At 46.4% G+C, this 16,229-nt stretch overlaps 1 protein-coding gene across 7 annotated transcripts in view; it reads left to right on the plus strand.

The window, feature by feature from the left end:
* The window catches only part of PELI1 (pellino E3 ubiquitin protein ligase 1), a 253,325-nt gene that overhangs the window by 79,915 nt on the left and 157,181 nt on the right, over positions 1-16,229 (plus strand). The gene's annotated exons all lie outside the window — the stretch shown is intronic.

The raw sequence follows: 16,229 nt of genomic DNA on the forward strand, positions 1-16,229 counted from the left end.
TGAGGGCACCGTTACGCTGGCAAAGCTCGGTCCCTCCTCCTTAAAACATGGTTAACTACACGCTTGTAGCTAGCTTATCTTTTTAAGGGTAGTGAGGCGGAGTGTTTGTCTAAAAAGGCCTCCCCCTTTGAGTTGAGAGTAAGGACGCTGGAGGGAGTGTACCTCTATTCACAGGGGGCGGGCAGACAACTGATGGAAAAGAGAGCACGGCAAGAGTTTTTCTTCTACCGTATACGATCTGTACATTTAGTTGGGTGGGTGTATTGAAGTGTCCAGCGTAAGTACAGGAGAACTTAGTTCCACGACAAGTTTTAAGGATATCGGCATAAAACGCCTCTTACATACACTTATTCTGGATGGAACCCATGTACATTGTTTCTGGCTGTCCTGACAGTCCTGTTTTAGGGTATGTATTTGGTGCTTGAGGAAGGTGCTGTATTGCGAGCCCCTTGGGTTGCAGTACTTCACATAGTTCCAGTTCTATGGTCATTCACCCCTAGCTCTTTTAATAGCCAATTAATTCACTGCTAAATGCATTACCGATTAATTCACCCTTCTGTTGGCCAAGGTTTGAGGGTGGTGGGGGATGAAAGAGGGCTCTGCGGTGCATTTAACATTCTTCTTTTGGTTGTGAAGGGTTGATGGATTGTGGAAATTACGTGGAGAGGAAGGTTTATGAGATGAGCATGCAGAAAACAATTCTACACTTTTTTGAGGGTGTGGGGAGTGAGAGGGCAGTGGGAGACCACAAGTTACAGGGGAATCTACAGAGGAATGGTTTTTGGGAAGAAAAAAAAATGGTGGAACTTTTGAGGGCATGAGAAATATCTAGGCACTTTTCTAAAATGCAGCAAGGCTGTTTGGTATGGCGTGAAACAATAAAGGTACACTGGGCTGTGATGAGATGACAAGGTTCAACTTGCATACAGAGGAGCTAGGCATGGGAAAATGGCATTCCACCTAAAGAGCACATTCTTAATCTTGTGGTCTACAGTCCAATTTACCCAGCTTGTTACTGTTAATTGGTACTTGCCTAGCTCACAATCTGCCAAAAGAATGACTTTGCTGCGTTTTTTGGTAGTTATGGGTGACACTTTCAAAAACTTCCATCACACACCAGAGTGTGTTTTGTGAAGGTGTATGGTCGGGAGAGTGGATTTGCTCATTTTATCAGTTTGTTATGGTTTAGTTATACCAAATTGCCTGCTCGAATTCTGGCATCTGATGGACCAAGTTCAAATTCAGAATAAAGTCGCAGCCTTAACTCTTGAGTTGAGCGTCGACTGCCCAGTTAGCCTGTAGCGCATCGTCCACACTCCTATTCTGTTACAGAATGTTTGACTTAAGTAACCGGCTTGCAGAAGTTTTGACATGCCAACTGTTGTATTGTGGTTGCATTTGCATATTGCTTCATAACCCTTGTGAGTTATTAAGGCACATTTGCAGATGGGCAGCATGCTATTCTTGTCTGTGAACTTGGATAGAAGAATCTGTCTTTTATGTGGGCAGTGTGGGGAAGTGTTTTGATGTTGTGTGCTTAGCATGTCTATACCATGAGCAAAGGGGTGTGAGATGGAACTTTTAAGCTTGTGAGGAGCGAAGTGTGTGGTTTGAGAGGTGCAATGTGGCATATGTTTTGTAGTACATATTTATAAGTAAAGTGTGTTAGTGTCATGCATGTGACAGGGCTGCTCATATTATGTTGCTGCAATCGTGTAAGTGCACATAGGCGTGAAGTGAGCGATGGTGGCACAAATGGTTGTGCTAACCATCAGTAGGGGAGATATGTTTCCGTTTTGTAAGGGTGGTGCCTTTTGTTCTGTGACTTTCAGGCCATGTTAGTGATCAAATTTATCCTGTCTTTAGCTGGCTGGTGAGTTCGAGAGGGACCTAGTGAGGATGGAGTTGGTAAGTGACCCTTAAGAGAGGCAGTTCACTCCAAGGTCTAAACAATCACAATCCTAATCGCAAACACTAAAAACAGACTTGATGGCAGTGCTCAAAGCCTTTTAAACATACTCGTGCCTGCATGAGTATATGAAGTACTTGAAGATGTATTATGAAATGTGTGTGTTAATGCGTCAAAGACGATCAATAATGGTTGGAACTCAATAAGCCGAGAAATAACAAGGAAGAGGGAACAATCCAATAAAAGTAGTTCCTTGGCTCCCTCCCCTAAGCCAATCAACGCTGCAATGTTATGATTGGTCTGAGAGCCGTGGATCGGCACTCAGACAGGTAATGGGAGCCTGTGCATGTTCCTCACCAGGCTGCGTAATGCAGCCTTGTGGGGAAAATGCATAGTGCAAAGGACTGTTTGGCCAACCTAAGAGGCCCGGACAAACCGCCATGCTCACTTAAGTGCCCACCATTTCTACCCTTGCTGCCTGTGATGACAGCCAAGCCCCGCCCCATGAAGCTGCATGAAAAAGGGAAAATAAAATGATAATAGCTTAGTGTTATTATCATTTTATGTTTCCTTTTTCCATGGCAAAAAATGCAGTGGGGTGGCGCTCCTCCGCCTTAGCGGATGAAGTCGCCACTGAGCCGTCATACAGCAGAGGCACAGAAATAGAAGTGTGACATTGCAAGCTCTGAAGATTTTCTGCTCTGGCTCTGAACAATCCTTACTTATCATACTGTGGGCTGCCACACCATCCCAACCCCAAGATATGCTAAGCAGAAGCACATCTTGAAAATACCACCGTCTGCCCTCCTCCATTGGAACTTCGTTTTGGCGCATCTCCTGTACAATCAGTACTGCACACTAATCGCTCATGCCAATCCTGCCGCTGCTTTTATGTTGGGTAATCGTATGAGAGCATCTTCTGGATTGGGTGACCAGTGGCGTAACGAAACCTACAAGGTACATGGAGGGGGCCTACGCTCCAGATTTAATCAGGGGCTCTCCGGCCAGAGTACTGTGCTGAGGCCCCCCCCCCCCCCTCCCTGCAGCTCCCCACCCCATGAGAGCAGATTTTGGAATGGGTGACCAGTGTCGTAACAAAATTTACAAGGTACATGGAGGGGCCTGCGCTCCAGATTTAATCAGGGGCTCTCAGGCCAGAGCACTGTGCTGAGGTGGCCCCCCTGCAGCTCACCCCCTCCCCCGCACTGCGGGCCTGTGTTACTACACTGTGTGTGGGGAGCCCGGGAGCCTGTGCTGTGTGGCCGCCATGAGCAGAGGAGCAACGAGGCAGCCGGGAGTGGCATCGGTAGGTAAGTGTTTATTATTATAATTTACCCCTGCGCTGCCTCACCACTTTGTTGCCAGTAGCCACCACTGCACTTACATCTTGGTGAAAAATAAAATAGCACCCAACTTTGACCCCTTATGGGCTCCTGCAGTCGACCGCTATGCTCAACCTTTGCATCACATGTTGATCACAAGTCTTTGACTTATTAACTGAGAAACCTCATCTTGTGATGACTCGCGCTTGTTTTGTAAGGAAACCATCCGAACATGTGGAAACATACAAGTCTCACAATCCACAGAGCTAAGGAGCCAGAGAAATTGTAGATGTGTGCTACACACTAGCTGAGCTAGTAACATGAAGCGCGTGTGTGGGAATATAACCCTTTGATTTGAAGAAAAGTTTAATTCCGATTCTACATTCACACGTTACAATACTTATATGTGACTATAGCTGTAGAAACAATATTGCAAAGTGGTTTGACGAGCTAGGCTTTGTGAATGCCACTTTTGTTTGCTCAGGATGCATAGTCTGCTTATTTTAACTCTTCACATCTGTCAATCCATGGGTGGTCTTCAATTTAGTCAGCCTGTGTGTGTTAAATGACTGCCTGAGTGACTACCCCCTCCTGGGTCTCTTGTGGCTGAAAATAAACTTGCACCCGCTTGCTTCCTTCTAGAAGCCTAAATGTTACCTCCTGCTAACCCATGAGGACATACATGCGTGGCTATGCAGGACCAATGTCATGGCATTGGCTAGCGACTTTTTAGAATACACGTGGTTCCACACCAAGTGCATTGGACTGCAGTAAAGGAATTCCAAGGTCTGCAGCCTCAGCAACTCAACAGTTGGAGGCCTTTGTTTACCCCTGTGCTCCTTTTAACAGGAAGGCTCGTTTCCCCTGACTTCAAAGCTCCTTTGAAAGGGCCTTGAAACGTTAACAAGAGGTGTTGAGTGTGTTATCCCGTGGCCTCGACAAATGTGGCTGGAGGTAGCATCGACAAATGTTGGCTTTTTTTGATGTGTGCGAAATGAGGTGGCACTCTGTTGAATTAAGTTTGAAAATAAACTCTTACAAAAGTGTCTTACAACCTCCGGTATCACCAAAGAAGAGCCACTTGTTGGGTGTTTTTTTGTTCCGCGTCAGCTTAATTCTGGTATATCTTCTCCATTAATAATCATTTCTCTTAACATGAATACATTCTTAATTCGTATGGAATTGTTAATATGCATTTACATTATGCAGTGGTTGTTCACGGTCCGTTTAGTATGTGTAAGGTTTTCGTTCGTGAATTTACTAATGGAATTGGACAGTACATTATCCCCTCTGCATGCTTGTGTTCGAACAACTTCCCAGTCCCCTCCAGGCAAGTTTTAACAAGTATTTGCAATGCAATAGGTCTCGCATTGACGCAAGTTTGAGCTATTGACATTGCAAATAACAATGCCTTTTATTTTTGTTTTCTTTTTAAAAACATTAATAAAAGGCATTGTTATTTACAATGCCAATAGCTTAAACTTGCATAACTGCGAGACCTATTGCATTACAAATGCTTGTTCATTATCCTAATAATGCAAAAACTGCTTATTTGGGTAGAAATCAATTCTTATTACTGAAGACAACCCCAGCCACAATGGTACATTTTAAATTCTGAGTTTGTGCTTCTCACAATCAATCACTCAAACTATACCCAGTATGAATGCCCTATGACTCATTTCCTACATCTCTTATGTAACATTTGCTATACACTGATTTATACACGTGGGGATTCATTGTCTCTGTGTGATGTAAAGTGCTCTGACACCCTACAATGATATGAATAGTGCTATAAAAGAAAACAAATGCATGTAGAAGAGTGGTAATGGAGACTTGAGGGTCACTGTTAAAGGGTGGTAAATCGCACTCGTTTAAATTGCTTGATTTTGCTCGCAAGAAGGTGTCACTCATAGTCATTGAAATGTCACTCATAATCACACCGATATTATGATAATGTCACACATAGCAATCTGAAACCTTGGCAGCTATGGATTAGTGTTTCTATGTCTAATGTTACTAAGTGCTCAAGTGGTATTTTAACTCATTAATGTTCGATCTTTGCTTTTTCCTGCTCGTTAGCACAGACAGCGTTATGAGCTTGGCGCTAGACGGGTACTTACTTTCACTTTAATTTCTTCAGCGCAGAAATCGATGGAACCATTTTATTTCAGTTCCGTAAACAAAAAGGAAACTTTAATGCGAGTGAAAACATGTTTGGCCACGCGTTCAAATACTCCACCATTATACGAGCGATGATCTATGGCGTTTAGGCAACCAACAAATAATATTTTGTATGGTGTGATATTCGGAACACTGCTGTTATCACAAGATTACTGAAAAACGGCTGAAGGCAAAGGCCTCGTACAGGGGTCAGTCCCCAACAATGACAGATCACACTCTCGATCAAAGGCGTTTGGTTTGTGTCGGTGCTTGAAATGAGAATTTAAAAGTGTCGGTACTTACAATCCTAGCGTACCTGACGCCCTTCTAAAAAATGCAGGTAATCTCCTATTCACATGAAAGAAGTGCAGACTACTTGTTCAAACCTGCCTATTCAAAACACTGCATGGTATATTGAGATGTAAAGCACGCCATTTATAACGCAGGTTCTCAAATGCCCCTATAACGTGTGACAAATTCTAACTCCTTCCGTGTTAGTATATAGCACCTTGCATGTACAGGCTTTGTGTCCCGTAACTAATAGGAGGGGAGGGCGAAACTACAAGTCCCAGAATATAAAGCGCCATTTTAATGATTACAGCTGCATGAAGAAGCCACCTATCTCACACACTTTACAAAGCAGCTCTTGGCTGCTACGTACGGAGTGGTATGAAATGCAAGTACGGTTGAAGTAATGCTCTCTGAGCGCTGTAGGGGTTAAACTGCGTGCACCGGTCTCGAACGAAAGCCCAGCACCTCGGGCGTGCCACTGCGAGGCATATGTTTTCAATTATCGCGCCCGGGGCACGATAATTGAAAACATATGGGCTTTGGTGCGCGTAACAGACACCAATAGGCCGTGGGCGGAGCAAAGCGCCCGCCTTTGGCCTATTGCGTGCTCTGTTGAAACAAAACACGCACTCAAAGCCCAATTACAGACCCCAGAACAGAAAACACGCACAAGCGTGTGCGATTCCAGGGTCCATTTCTAAACCCTGGACAAAAGGACTCTCGCCTGCGTGAGCACTGCTGCGCAGTGCAACGCAGGTCGCGAGACCTGAAAATGTAGGCTCTTTTATCCATATCCCTTGGAGACGCTGACCTCCATTTTGATCCAACCAACAAACTTATTTCTATAAGTTAAAGCCAGACTCTGAATGATCAGAAGAGTAGCAGAGGGATCTTTTGGGTGTGTACCATTGGAAGTGTTTGAGATAGAGTCCAGAGCTATGCAAAGCTATGACAGCGAAACAGAGGGCCTTAAATTATATGCGTTTTTTGATGGGGAGCCAGTGAAGCTGCGAAAGGGCATGAGAAACTGATTGATATTTGGGAAAGCCCAGAAGCAACAACAGCATTCTGTAGAATCTGAAATTTATGTAGGAATCTTTTCTGTAAGTTGGTAAAGTGCGTTGCAGTAGTCTATTTTTGAAATAATCAGAGTAACGTTACCCTTATCCTGCAGCGTTTCTTCAGAATTGCAACCGACTTCGCACCCAATTGGCTGCGCGCAGGTTGTCTTATATTAGACCTAGAGCAAGCTTTTGACTCCCTGGAATGGGGATTTTTATTCGCAACACTAGAGAGATGCAATCTAGGTGCCACATTACTCCAAATGGTCCGACTACTATACACGGAACTGTCCGTAGGAGTCCAAGTAGGTCCATAAATATCAGACAAGAACCCAGTGTGGAGAGGGACTGGGCAGGGATGCCCCTTGTCCTCCTCTCCCCCACCCCCTCTTTGCGCTAGCCATAGAACCACTTGCAGAGACTTTCCGCGCTACACTGGGAGATGGTATCCCACTAGAAGATGGCACGTCTATATTAGACATTTAGAATGTGCCTCCGCAATCTGCACGTATTCTGGAGGGTTTTGCCACCCTCTTGGGACTGAGAGTTAACGCTGGTAAGTCTTGCCTGTACTCATTTAATGAAGGGAACTGAGACCCGAGGTGTGCTTTCAATAATGAAAGGGTACAGTGCAGGGCAGACACATTCCGTTACTTAGGCATAAGAGTGTATAGGCAGTCAACAGATTTTGATGGTAACCTGGGCAGAACACTGACTGCCATTCATTCCCAGATGCTGTTCTGGAGTACGCTTCCGCTAACAGTAACATGCAGAGTGGCTCTTACCAAAATGGTGACCCTACAGCGGTTTTTATACTATTTTGCGAACCTGCCAATATACATTCTTCCCCTCCTTTTTCTGCTCGCTGGATAAATTAATCAGACTTTATATGGGGCAGCGCTCTGCACAGAGTAGAGGTAAAGAAACCATACCTACCCACGGATCGAGGTGGCCTAGCGGCGCTGAACTTTGAACAGGGCTACTTAGCCGCCCAATTGCAATGAGTAGCTAGATGGCTGGCTGATCGCTAACACGACAACACCACAACCGCATGCTCTCCCTACACGGTACCACAACGGATGAGGGCATTTCATCCTGGTGCGACCACAAGACCTCCGGAACCCTTATTTCTCAAAGTAGCGAATAAGGGCTTTCCCAGCAGTCTATATTTAACCAGACCTATCGCAGCATATGCGCCTCCGTAAGCCCCTGGAAGGAACGCCTAGAGGCCAAACAACGATTGCAGAGGTTGAACTATGGGACTGGCATGAGGAGGGTATCCAATGCTTGGGGGACCTATATATCGTGACGGTACACTAATCACATACACAACACTACTGGAAGAGGAGGGACTACCCCCTGGTAAATTCCTATTGCACTGCTCACTAATAGCTACACTCGAGACTAAATGGGGCGACCTTACAGCTGAGCCACAAACAGTCTCACTATACAATACCTGCATGTCATGGGGCAAGGTGGGCACCTCACGCGGTAGTTTGCAGCCTCACTTCGACAGCACACAGCAGGCAATCTAGTACCACTTAAAGACCGCTTGGAGCAGGATTTGGGTCACCAATTCTCAGACACGGAATAGGCCTCGGTGCTAGGAAGTCCAGTGCGCATCCCCAGAAACATGTGATGCCGACAAATTCAATATTACATCACGCAGAGGGCATATCTCGCACCTGCTAAAATCAATCGGAACTTCAACCGCACAGATTCTGCCTGCCCATGCTGCGCCCTCACTTACGCAGATCTGTTGCACATGCTCTGGGGCAGCGCCTATCTGTACTGGACAGAAGTTGTAGATACGCTGTCTACCTACACAGAACTCACGGTCCCTTTCGAATGGCAATCTTACATCTGTACCGCAGTAACCGTAACAATAAAGTAACCTCCAGGTTCCTAGATCAGGGATAGTAGTAACTAAAAGGTTAATTACCAGGAAGTGGAAGGCACAAGATCCACCCCCCCTGCCCCCCCTTACACACGGGCAAGGCGGCACTCCATGCTTACATTGGCCAAGGCTGCGAAGAAACTATGGATATACGCAAGATCCTGATTGCTGCAAGTTTGGATGCAATGCTAGCCAAACTACTGCAGGCCCGCGGGAGCGCGGGGAAGGGCCTACCCACGGCTGACCCGGCAGATTGAGTGTATACGCGCGCAAAGCAGAATTAGTGTAACAGAATATCCGGGGCGATAACAGTGGGGTCCAGGCACGTTTTGCACATCAAATAGCGAACGCACAGTTAAAGACAACACATGTGATACTTTAGACAGGGAGCTGACAGGGAACTCTGAGCTTGTTATACAGAACCGGTAATGTTTTAAGTTGTCCCTACACTGTTATCACCTGCCACCCTATACCATGAGACGAGAAGCAGCAACATATCCTAGCACTAGAACAAACTACGAACTATGGATACATGGAATATACATGGGCGCACACCAAGTCACAACTACTCCGCATAAATGTGCACTGCCTTTTACACTTAGGCAGCACCCACACCGCTAAGCAATGCTATACCAATGTTGTTGTACCATGAGTTGCATACCAAATGCTACATTTATGATATGTATGTTTGAAAACTTGCTGTAATAAGTTGAAAATTCAATAAAGTGTGCAGGGGTAGTAAGCAGGGAAGTTAGACTTAGGAGTAGGGGGTCTATGAAATTTCAAAGCATGAATTTTGCCATCTATTAAGTGCAAGCTTACAAGTCTTGCAAGTAGGCGTTCCCGTGGCACCCGACTGATATAATATGGGGCCTGGACAATTCATACTTTAAGAGTTAAGGTTTAACAGCCCTTCCAGTGAATAACGGATGGTACCTCCTGTCTGGAGATTGAGACCGGCCTGGTGTGAAGTGCGGTACTGGTGTGAATGGGTGCAGACCGGTTTGCCTTTGGGGCCCCCGGTGCGTATGGATGCGCTGTTGAGCCAGCTTTATATCCGAGCATCTGGGGCCGTATTGGGAGACGTGATGGAAGGTGCTACTTAGCGTGGCGAAGGTGAGATTAAAAACAATAGCAAGGGCAAAATAAGCATAACCAGTGTCCAGCAATCCCTACTGTCTTTCAACAGCTCTTTTAAAAGCACGGTCACTGGTAACTCCAAATATAACCAAAAGAACGATGTAAAAGGCTATGAAAACACATAGAAAACAGGGTATTAAAAAAGAAATGCACCATATAAAGATGGCGACCAGGGAGCCGGGCACCTCCCAGAACGCACGCTTGTGCTAAAAGGAAATGAAAGAGTCTAGTATCGGATGAGTAAGCCTACCTTCCTGGAGCTACGTAGACTCACTGTTGAGCTGACCCTGTATCCCAGCATCCAGAGGGGGTGTCATTGGGCGTGATGGAAGGCGCTACTCAGCGCAGCAAAGATGAGTTTTTAAAAATAACAGCATGAGGCCACAATAAGCATAACCAAGGTTCAGCAGTCTCTACTGTCTTTCAGAAGCTCCCTTTGAAATCACTGTCACTGGTAACTCAAATCTAACCAAAAGAACAATGTGAAAGGCTAAGAAAAACATAAAACAAGGTATCAAATGAGAAAGGCACCATTTAAAGGTCGCCACCAGGGAGCCAGGCACCTCCCATAAAGAATGTTCGTGCTACAAGGATAAACAAAGAGTCTAGAGTATCTGATGGGTAAAGCTACCTTCCTGGAACTGCTTGGATGGGCTGTTGGGGCGGCGTTGTAGCCTGGCATCTGGGGAGCATATCCGGGAGCTTGACGGAAGCAAAATTATCCAAAGATGGAAGGCTGGCCATGACTAGGGTACGATACTTCGCTTTTCTTGTGCTTGGGCTGTTCTTTTTTACTGTTATTGCAGGTGTTTTTCAATTCTATCACTATTGTAAGTAATTTGCACATGCTACTTGTTGACCCGTCCTAGAATTATGTGGTGCTGCTATGTGTGAATGCCCATGGGAGCGATTTTAAATAGGAAAGTATGCCTTCATAGCAACAAAAACGGCTATGTTGAAGCATTTTTGAAAAGGGTGTTTTTTTTTTTGTACAGGACTATGTTCCTACATTTACTCCGATTTAGGGACTGTAAAAGTGATCCGCCTGTGATCTTCATGATCCTGTAGCATATCATTAAACTACTAGATAATTTGCCTAACTGAAAGACAACTGATTAATGGAAGCTTCCTCACTGAGCATCTCTAGATTTAATCTCTGTGTTTAGCAAACGTACTTGTACATAGACACAGGAAGTTTAGTTGAAGTGGACCAAAAAGTGTGTTGTGAAATGGAAAAGACTTCAGTGCTTTCCCGAGTGCCATAAGAATGGATAGTTTGTTAAATTTAGAATGTTTGGTTTCAGAGCCTAGTGCCGCCATCCCAAAGACAATGGTCTTTGGGATGGCGACACTGCAGAAAGAAGACAAAATGAGTACTTGGAAATGATTTGCTGAACTTCATAGTTTTTTTATTTGTATAGGAATGATCTTTTTAATCTGGGACCTGGTCAGATTTAAAATCGATGGACGTTGACTCATTCCTGACAATGTGCCTTCAATGGATCAAGTGAATCACAGCATCCGCTTCAGTTGACAAGTAGATAGACGCGTAAATGGCACTTTCAGAGTCCATCTTAAAAATTGACCAGAGTTATTTACCACCCATCAGTGAAGATTCTCATAAATAACTAGAGAAACTCAGCTAGGACACTGTATACCACTAAAGAGATCTGGGTATTCACGAAAAACCACTACGTTTTATATAATCTTATCATCCACCAGCTCTACGCTGTTGGGTACTTAATGTGACAGATGTGTGCAGGCCTGACACATGCAGGTAAATCTTCATGCTCTTGGGATAAAGATGAACGTTCAGTCCTGATTAGAAATAAAAGGGAACATAACAAGAGAAAGGGAGGTTACCTCTCTCACATTCCACATATGCCTGGAACCAAGTATGAAGTAAATGGATGCCGTCTTATCTGCTATATCCTAAGTTTACACCGTTAGCAATTTGGAGGTACCAGAGCTTTGGCATGCCTGTTAGCCATAAGCTGCTCGTAAGGTGCTTTCTGGGAAGCAGGTGCGTTTCTCGGTAGTTCATAAATTGCTCCAGACAGAGAAAGAGGAGCACTAGAACCTCAAAAGCTTCAGGCTATCCTCGCCCACTACTTGCTCCCAAAATAAATACTAGTAACAGGGGCTGAGTGTCCCAGATTTAACTTCCCTCTGGTAAAAGACTTCTGATAACCCACAGCTTGATAAATTGCAGTATGAAAATAATAGCATTTCTTTTTTTAAGAAATGTTGCACTTTATTATTCATGTAGCCTACGGTGTATTATGTGTCTATAATTGAAGAAATGTGATTCTAAGTCTGTAAAGTCTGTCCACCTGTTCTTTCGGTGTTTGAGCCCTGGTTAATGATGGTACCAGAGCAGGGCTCCTAGCAAAATCCTGATTATCTGGGCTGTGCCCCTGGCCTGCACACCCCTTTTCTAGACCTAAAATAATGTATTTGTCGGTTTGCGATGTTGAATGACTGGAGTGTGAATGAATGAATTTGTGCTACAGTAGGAGGAAGAAAACGAAGAAGATGGTCTCCATTTGTAGATCGCCTCACGTTTAGATGTATAGATGTCTGACGAACTGGCATGAAAGTGCATTAAGATACAGTCTTTAAGTTTTATCATTTAAGCGCCAACTGCAAATCCAAATACTTAAACGTCTTTTTAAAAAGGAAAGGTCCAATTCCTGTGAAAATGTTTTCATAAAATCTTTTTATTTTTTATTCATAGTTTGTCAACATGTTTCGTTCACAAATCAGACTGACTTTATCAAGGCTGCATAGTGCAAAGCGGTAGGTGGGAGTTCATTATGCCACTTTGTCACTGTGGAGCACTTTCTTAGAAAGTGTTGGAAGGGGCAGTGAGACTCCTCTGCATGTGAGGGAAGCTTGCACTGCCTCGACTGTTCGTTATCTGTCTCTCCGGGAACTATACATTTTCTTACGGTGGAAATGTTAATATGAACTATGTGGAAGATTTTTGCACATTTGTTGGATCACATAATGCTTGTCCAACATTCGTTTTGGTTTGAAGTATATCCGTGAAAGGGTGGAAAAGACAAACGTGCTCAACCTCCCACACGCAACTACATTTATAGTGTTCTCTGGGAAGACTGATCAGCTGTTTAATGTTCAGCAGCCTCCACAGACTAGAAGTTGTTTACCTCTGTAAATGGGGAACAAACAGTATTTCACATAAGTGCAATTAGGAAAAGAAAAGTGGCCTCTTCCAAATGTGACCACTTCCACCGTCGTTGCTCAAGACCACATTCCTCGGCATCAGTGTGGTGTGTTGCATGTGCAATAGCGGATGTGAACTGTGTGGCCCTGTCCCAGCAGATCAGTCGCATTGCCTTTTGTGATATGAATTGGTTTTTTTTGGCGATACGACTGGAAAAAAAGGAGTCCACACAAGTGCAGTCCTTTGGTTTGAAGATCAGTTGCTAAAATGTATTGATTGTTGGAAAGTTGACATTTATGGTGACCGCTTTAAAGATAAATCCATTCTGCCACAGGAATGCATATGCAGTCCTAGATCCAGATCCGTGTGCGTCAGTTTTCTAGGCCCCAGTATATAAGCTCCTTCCCCCCCACTCATGAGTGTCTCCTAGCAAAATCCACTCTGCTGTGTCACCGGTTCACACAGTTGCAGGTTCTTGTTTGCTATTGAGACCTCACCTTTTTGCCTGTCCTTGTATAGAAATGTGAAGCCTTGCCAGGATCATACGGCCTGCAAGTGTAAATGCGTGCCTGGGATCCTGCACCGACATGCTTCCTCACTTCCGTGATGGAAAGACGTTTCTAAATATAAATTGTGGCTTGTCAACGGATGAACTTTTCTTTCCGCAAAAAGATCTATTTAATTTAAAACACTTCCTATTAGGTGGAGCTGCTTATTTGGAAAAACCCCATTTTATGTTTTGTGAGATGCATATAGACATCCCTCAGCTAACTTAGTTACTGCCTGGATACTTTTCAGAATTTAGGTCTGTGGTTATATTGCAGTTCCGCTTCCACAGACTGCCATCGGGATGCATTAACCCAGGTCTGAGTTGCCCTTGTGCCACTGGCATATGGGCGCCAGTTATTACACGAATGGAGATACTTGTTAAAAATATCTGAAAGAGAGACGTTAGTGATAGATTCCTTACCTTAGAATATTCCCCAGGCGTCAGTCTGGATTCGGATAGTTTTCTGCTTAGCAGTACTTCTGCGTGCCAGTAGGTAGCGCCGTGCGGCTCTGCGCCAGTCACCGGCATCGTGCGCACCGGGATGACGTCACAGAGGCTACTTAGGCGTCACTCATGCGTGCTGACGTCAGTTCTTTCTTTTTCCGTGGTTCTTTTACCGAAGTTCTCTTGGGTACTTGGTTGCGGCCGGCCTCAGGGGTGCAGGTGGATAAGAACGTCGCTAGGCGTCATCGCCCGGCGCTTGATGATCTCGCCTTCTTGACCACTCACCCCACGCCTGAGAGCCTGGTCATTCAGGCCTCGACATTGCAGAGTGCCTTTCCCTCGGCTCCGCCGGATAAGGACTCCAAGAGGCTGGACCAATGTGGCAAAAGGTTGTTCTCCTCAGCCAGTTTGGGGTTGAGATCGGTTAATACCGCCTGCTTATTGGGCCGTTACTCCCACGCAGTGTGGGATTCGGTGGCGGAGGTTCTGCCTCAGTGCTCTGAGGAGGTCCAGGCTGTCCTTTCCCAAGCAATTGCGGAGGGCAAGTATGCGGCGAAGTTTGCCATCAGGTGTGATTTGGACACCGCTGATTCGTTGGGCAGGGCGATTTCCACAACGGTGGTGTTGAGGCGCCACACCTGGTTGCGTTCCACTGGCTTCGAATCCGATGTCCAGAGCTCGCTCATGACATGCCCTTCGATGGCTCCCGCCTCTTTGGTGATAAGGCTGACAATGCACTGGAGCGCTTTAAAGTCTCTCGTGCCACGGCCAAATCTTTGGGTCTTTCCTCAAAGCCCTGCCACAACGGGGTTTCGTTTCTTTCGTGGCCAGGGCAGGGGTACCCAGGCGTGCTCTTCCAGCAAGCCTGTGCAAAATCAACCTCAGGGAGGCCGCGAACGTGGGTTCCATAGGGGCGGGTCTGGTAACCAGCATGCGGGGCAGTCCACTTCCACCCCCGCTGCTTCCGCCTCGGAACCTTCCTAATCAGAGCTTCAGGGGGCACCCCATGTCAGTGGGTGGCAGGGTTCACCTCCACCACTGGCGTGAGATTATGTTGGACAAGTGGGTGCTGCAGATAATCTGCCAAGGTTACTCGCTCCCCCTTTCTGTCCTCACCTCCAGCCATGCCACCTCGGTACCACCGCATGTCAGGGGATTATTTGGCGCTTCTCCGTCAGGAAGTCACGGCCCTCCTGGCCAAGGGGGCCATCGCATACGTTCCCGATCAGGGAGTGGTTGCTATTCCCACTACTTTCTGGTCCCCAAGAAGGACAAGGGGTGCCTGCGCCCCATCTTGGAACTCCGGGACGTCAATTGCTTCCTCCGGAAGGAGAAGTTCAAGATGCTGACTCTGGCTCAGGTCCTGTCTGCCCTGGACCCTGGAGACTGGATGGTAGCATTGGACTTGCAGGACGCTTATTTTCACATTCCCGTCCTGCTGGCCCACCGGCGTTACCTGTGGTTCACGGTGGGCCAGGAGCATTTTCAGTTTGCCGTGCTCCCCTTTGGTCTTACCAGCGCCCCTCTGGTGTTCACGAAGGTGATGGCGGTCGCAGCTCATCTGCGCAGGTCAGGGGTGTCAGTCTTCCCCTACCTCGACGACTGGCTGTTGAAGACTGGTTTCCCCCAGGCAGTTGTCTCCCACCTCCAGACTACGGCTGACCTCTTGCATCTGCTGGTGTTCTCCATCAATGTGCCGAAGTCGCACCGGAGTCCTTCTCAGAAGCACCCTTTCATCGGAGCGGTTCTGGATTCGACACTGTTTTGGGTTTATCCTCCTGAACAGCGAGTTCGGAATATTCAGGCTATGGTTCTGCTCTTTCAGCCTCTATCCCGGGTCTCAGTCAGGATGACCCTCCAGCTTCTGGGTCTGATGGCCTCCTGCATCCTGCTGGTACTGCATGCCAGATGACATTTGCGGGCTCTGCAGTGGGACCTGAAGTTCCAGTGGGCGCAGCATCAGGGCAACCTGTCCGATCATGTCACATCTTGGAGGGCACTGCACGGCAATTGCAGTGGTGGCTCACGAATCTCGATTGGGTCAATGGCAGATCCCTCTCCCTTCCCCAACTGGAGCACACAGTAGTGATGGATGCGTCCCTCCTGGGTTGGGGGGGCCACATGGGGGAGGCGGATATCAGAGGCCTCTGGTCTCCGGCGGAGTCCCGGCTCCATATCCACCTTCTGGAGATGCGGGCGATCCGGCTTGCACTGAAGGCATTCCTTCCCTCTGTCTGGGGAAGTGTAGTGCAGTTGTTCACGGACAAC

The sequence above is a fragment of the Triturus cristatus genome, chromosome 6, assembly GCF_964204655.1.
Source record: "Triturus cristatus chromosome 6, aTriCri1.1, whole genome shotgun sequence".
Taxonomy (NCBI): domain Eukaryota; kingdom Metazoa; phylum Chordata; class Amphibia; order Caudata; family Salamandridae; genus Triturus; species Triturus cristatus.